This window comes from Dromiciops gliroides, chromosome 1, assembly GCF_019393635.1.
Source record: "Dromiciops gliroides isolate mDroGli1 chromosome 1, mDroGli1.pri, whole genome shotgun sequence".
Lineage (NCBI taxonomy): Eukaryota > Metazoa > Chordata > Mammalia > Microbiotheria > Microbiotheriidae > Dromiciops > Dromiciops gliroides.
Genome location: NC_057861.1, coordinates 336,849,149 through 336,855,148, shown reverse-complemented (window position 1 = coordinate 336,855,148; position 6,000 = coordinate 336,849,149).

The window sequence follows — 6,000 nt, the reverse complement described above, 5'->3', positions numbered from 1 at the left end:
TCTCAGAGATCTGTCTTCTCCCTAAGCTGTTCATCAGTTTTCTTTTTAATTGTATTAGCTTTTAGAAAAACCAACAAAAATCTACACTTCAGCATATAGGGAACAGAATAGTGATGTAATTGAAATTAAACTTCTATTACATACAGTTTAAAGTGTTTATTAAAAAGTTAACATGCTAGTAAAAAAAAATAGCCCTGCTTCTGTGTCCCCTTCAGAACTTCCTTCCATGTATTTTTATACTGTCATTGATATTTTCTTTCTAATGCTTTCATTAATAACAGAGAAAGTCATCAATAAAATTCTTAGCATATGTGCAAAGAAAACAAGGCATAGCTAAGATGTGGGATATTAGTCAGGATCCATAAATATCTCAACAAACTAGGTTGGTGGGTTGAATTCAGTAAAATGAAATCTAATAGAGAAGTTTTACACTTAAACTAGGAAATTCAGCTCCTAAATACAGAATATAGGCCTCACTGCACAAAAGGAAATACTATCAAGGGTTTATGTTATAGTAGGCTATGCGCTTAATACTAGACAGCACTGTAAGATGGCAGTCAAAAAAGTGGACTACAATAAGAAGCTTTAGGGAGAGGCATAGTAGTTAAAACAAGGGAAGAAATAATCCTACTGACCGACAATCTGCTCTAGTCAGACACATTTGGAATATGGAGTTCAGTTCTGGATAGTTTTTAGAACTGCATTATTCTTTTTTTCTTTTCTTTTCTTTTCTTTTTTTTTTTTTTTTTTTTTTTTTTGTGTGAGGCAATTGGGGTTAAGTGACTTGCCCAGGGTCACACAGCTAATAAGTGTCATGTCTGAGGCTGGATATGAACTCAGGTCCTCCTGACTCCAGGGCCAGTGTTCTATCCACTGTGCTATCTAGCTGCCCCTCTTCTGGATATATTTTAGGAAGACCTTTGAAAAGTTGGAAAGCAATCAGAAAGCAGCATGCTCAGGATTAAGAAGGGACCACAGACCATGCCATACAAAAATCAGCTAAAGGAAGTGAGGGGAAAAAAGATAACCTGGGACATGATAGCTCATCTTCACATATCTGAAGAGCTGTCAAGTGAAAGGACTGAACTTGTTCTGCTTAATTCCACAGGGAGAATCAGGAACAAGTGATGCAGTGTAAGGAAAATCTGACAAAGCTAAAGGGAAAGGATCCATATATACAAAATTATCGTGGCACTACTTTGTGGTAGTAAAAAATGGGAAACAGTACCCATTGGCTGGAGACTGGTTGAACAAACTGTGGTATATGAGTGTAATGGAATATTATTACTATGACATAAGAAATGTCAAATAAGAAATCAGAAAACTTCAGAAACATTTTAATGATCCGATGTAGAGCAAAATAAGAAGAACCAAGAGGACAATTTACATAGCTACAACAATAATGTAAAGGAAAATAACGGAAAGATTTCAGAATTTTCATCAATGTCACAGATAATCATGATTTCAGAGGAATAATTATTAGACTTGCCTTCTGCTTCTTGTCAGAGATGTGATGAACTAGTGGTAGAGAATAAAACATTTTCAGATACAGCCAGTTTTGAATTCTTTAGCTAGACTTTACTTAGATGTAGAATGATTGCTCTGTTTGGGTTAGAGGAGTTAGTGGAAAGTGACATAGATTTTTAAAAGAAGAACATCAATACAACAAAAATACACAAAAGAACATTTTTTGAAGTTTAAAAGGATATAATAATAAACTAGTTAAATTCATTACTAACATTAAATTAGGATGCACATAAAAGCTGTACATAACAAGAGTTCATAGTTCTATATACAATCCTCATTTTGGTTCTTTTTTTGTATGTTTGTGTTTGTTGATGATCAAGTTCATAATAAAAAGACAAAAGAAATCTCTGTGGAAAGATAGGAGAGAGCGGTAGGTACCTTTCCTAGTGTCAAGTTGTATTGTTTTGGGAGTCAAATTGTAGGGTGAAGGAATGACACTCTCACAATGCCCTTGGTCAAATTCTCACAAAGTATACTGACCTTCCATAGTGTTGCTGGATCTGCCCCTTTTCAATCTTTTTTTTTTAGATCTGGTAAAAAGATTGCCAGTTCTATGTCTTGTGATCTCAGGTTTAGTCATCTATGCTATATACTACTAGCTGTTAACCAAGAGATTTAAAACCAGAAATATATGACAGAGGGGTCTTCAGAGGGTTCTCTTACTTCCTTTTGATGTCAATGCTCCACTTCTTCTCACATTGCGTAGATAACCCTCTGTGACAAATTCAAGATTCAGATGTATTTCTTTGGGCCATTACCATGGCTTCCAAATGCCCCTGATAAACTCAAAACTTACAATTATCTCCAAAGTAAGTGAGTCCCAAGTATTCTACATCTGCCTGAAATTTTAATGTTTGGTTAGGCTTAGTTAGCATGGTGTTAAGAATCAGGGAGATGATCATGCTACTGTTCTCTGCCCTGGTCAGACAACAATTCTAGTTCTAGATACATTTTAGGAGGGCTTCTGACACAAGAGAATGAGGACAGAGGAAAATGATGATGAAAGGGCTCAAAACTATTCCATAAAAGGATCATCAAAAGAACTATGGATGATTATATTGGAGAAAGGTTAGGGTAGACATGTTAGCTATTTTCAAATACTTAAAAGCCCGTCAAGTGAAAGAAGCAAGCTTATTATTCTGCTCAGCCCCAGAGAAGACCAATAAGTAGAGTTAGCAGGAGGCAGAATTCACTCCCAGTAAGAACTTCCTAGCTATTAGTTATCCAAGAATGTAATGTTCTGCCTAAATGTTTACTTCTGTCACTAAAGCTGCTAAAGGAGAAGCTAGATGACTTTGTCAAGGGCATAAAGAAAAAATGACTGCACTGGGTAGGCAATTGGACAATATATTCTCTTTATAAAATGTCCATTCCCAACTCAAATTCTTTTGCGGGGAGAGGGGGGGCGGGAGCTGGCAATGAGGGTTAAATGACTTCCCCAGGGTTACACACCTAGTAAGTGTCAAGTGTCTGAGGCCAAATTTGAACTGAGGTCCTCCTGAATCCAGGGCCAGTGCTTTATCCACTGCATCACCTAGCTGCCTGCCCTCCCCCCCACCCAAACTCAAATTCTAAGACTCTAAGATTATCTGACTGCTGTTCTCTTTCCATTATACTTGGCCTCCTTCTACCACAAATCATGACCATCAAGGTATGAAATGAAGTTTTTAAACCAAATTTTAATCACACACTTCCATTTCTTTCCAAGTTTTATTCTCCTTTACCAAATTAAAAATCAAGAAGCAAATTCCTTAAAAATATTGACTCAAGTTACTTGAATCTTGCTGAGGCTTAAAGTTCATCATCATTATCACCACTTTCACTAAGCTAATACAAATATTTACCTTGGGGTAAAGCCTGAATTGCAGACAACAGCACAAAAAGTACTGTGAGAAAATTATTAATAGGCTGTTTTGGGGACTCAGAAACACACACACACACACACACACACACACACACACACACACACACACACACACACACAGGAACTCTGACTAGTTTTGCAGGGTCAGCCCAGAGTCAGAATTGCAAAGGAAATGTATATCGACCCTCCTGACTACCTAAAGGAAGTTAACTCACCTAGACCACCCTCAAATCATGCTAAACAATGGACTTGAATGTTACTGGCCAATTAGCATGGATCAATGTGCAGTGACCCACCTCTACTTGCAAGAGGATAAAAACCCTAGGAGAGGGGGGGTCTGTCTCTCTTGGTGCTCTAGTCTCTCTCCCACACTGCCCTCTGGCTCTCACTCTCTATCCTAGGTATGTAGGACTTCTAAACTTTCAGAGCCATGTGCTCTCTCTTTACAAACATTTAATATGCTTTAATAAATGCTTAATGTCCAAAACTGATGCTATAGCCTCTAATTTACAAATGGCAATATATTAGAAACTCCAGCTAAGTTTCCCTAAAACCTAGAACAGAGACAGGCACCCCCATCCAATTTCTTTTTTTTTTTAATTTTTTTTTTTTTAGTGAGGCAATTGGGGTTAAGTGACTTGCCCAGGGTCACACAGCTAGTAAGTGTTAGTGTCTGAGGTCGGATTTGAACTCAGGTACTCTTGACTCCAGGGCCAGTGCTCTATCCACTGCGCCATCTAGCTGCCCCACCCCCATCTAATTTCAAACGACACAGTACAAAGACTCTAGAATTAAAGACACCTCAGAGACCATCATTTTACTGAGAGGAATTTTGAGGTTGAGTGAAGTGACTTGACTTACCCAAGGTCACACAGTAGTAATTAGCTAGTACTTAAAACCTAGATCATCTGCCTCCCAATCCAACACTTTCCACACACTGCCTACCTGTCTTATTTCCTCCTAATGCAGATGTAACCCACACTGCTTAGACAATAACTTTACTTAGGTACAGGTAGTTAGCTTTTCTAAGCTTTTTACTTCTCCATCTTGCTTCTTCCACATGATCAAATGGACCTGCATATTTTACTTCTCTCACTGAAAAATGAGGTGTCACTGACCATTCATTGCTTAATTTTTGCAACGATGGGTAAAAAGAGATCATATGATTAAAAAACAAAACAAACTCTAAGGCCATTCGCCATACGAGCCAGTGACAGTGTTCTCCACAAACCATCACCAAGGCAAAGAAGTGTGATTGACTCTCTGTCCCCTTCTTGGGTGATTTTTTCCAAGCATCAGCAAAGAAATGAGTTATTTCCAGAGCAGAAGCAAACATTTTAAAGCTTCTTGTGTTTAGAAGAAAGAGAATGTAAAAGAGAAAGCATAAGAGCATTAGATCCAAGAGGTTACTGTTCTGTAAACCTTCACAAGTCAATGAAAAAAAAAATACAGCTGGAAAGGACCACAGGTATTTAACCCAATACTTTTACAGGTAAGAAAACTGAGGCAAAGACAAGGGACAGCGCCTTGCCCAAGGCCACACCCAGCATTAGTGCCAAGACTGAGAAGAGAGTCAGTCTCTTGATGCCTTTTCCAAAGTTTCCCCTTGTAGTTGCAAGAAAAGCTTTATTTGAGGGACAGGAAAAGTGAAACAGAATTATTTCTAATGCCTCTGCTTATTGCTGGAGCATTTATTTGTGGGGGGTGGAGGGTTTGTGGGGGGGGATATCTGTTCAAAAATTCTTGGAGAGTTTTTTAAATAAACACAGGGCTTTAAACATAGGGCAGCGAGATGGCACAGTACACAGAGAGCTAGGCCTGGAGCCAGGAAGACTCATCTTCCTGAGTTCAAATCTGGCTTCAAACACTTAGCTGTGTGAGCCTGGGCAAGTCATTTAATCTTGTTTGTCTCAGTTTCTTCATCTGTAACATAAGCTGGAGAAGGAAATAGCAAACCACTTCAGTATCTTTGCCAAGAAAACTCCCAATGAGGTCACAAAGATTCGGATACAACTGAAACGACTGAACAACAAAAAACAAGGGGCCTACAAACCATCCCTTTAAAATTAAATTCATACAATGTAGATATAAACAAGAGATATACACAAAATGAAGGTCTATTTTATCATAAATTTGACCTATCTAAAACTAAAATGCTGGTTATAATAAAAATTAACTTAACATTTAGATAACATTTTTTTCTGGCCATCTTAGAATTTTAAAAGTTTTAAATTTTTTAAGGCAAAGTTGTTACCTAAAGTAGACCTTTGTTTTGTGTATAACTGTTGTTAACATCTATATTACATGAATAACAAGGTCCTTTGTGTAACATGTGCAGCACATTTGTGCCCATTATATAAGTCCATTATAAGAAAGAAATCATGAAATAGTGAAACTAGCACTGGACTAGAAGTCAGGAGCCCTGCTAGTCTCTGCTCTGTGACAATACTTTTAGGGATTCACTTAAATTGTATGGGTCTCAGTTTCCTTAGTCATAAAGTAAGCAAGCTGTATTAACTGATTTCAGGTCCTTCAGTTGTAAAATTCTATGATGAAATTTTTTAATTATTAGAGTAGATCATAGTTGTTGTTTTTGCTTTCAAAATATA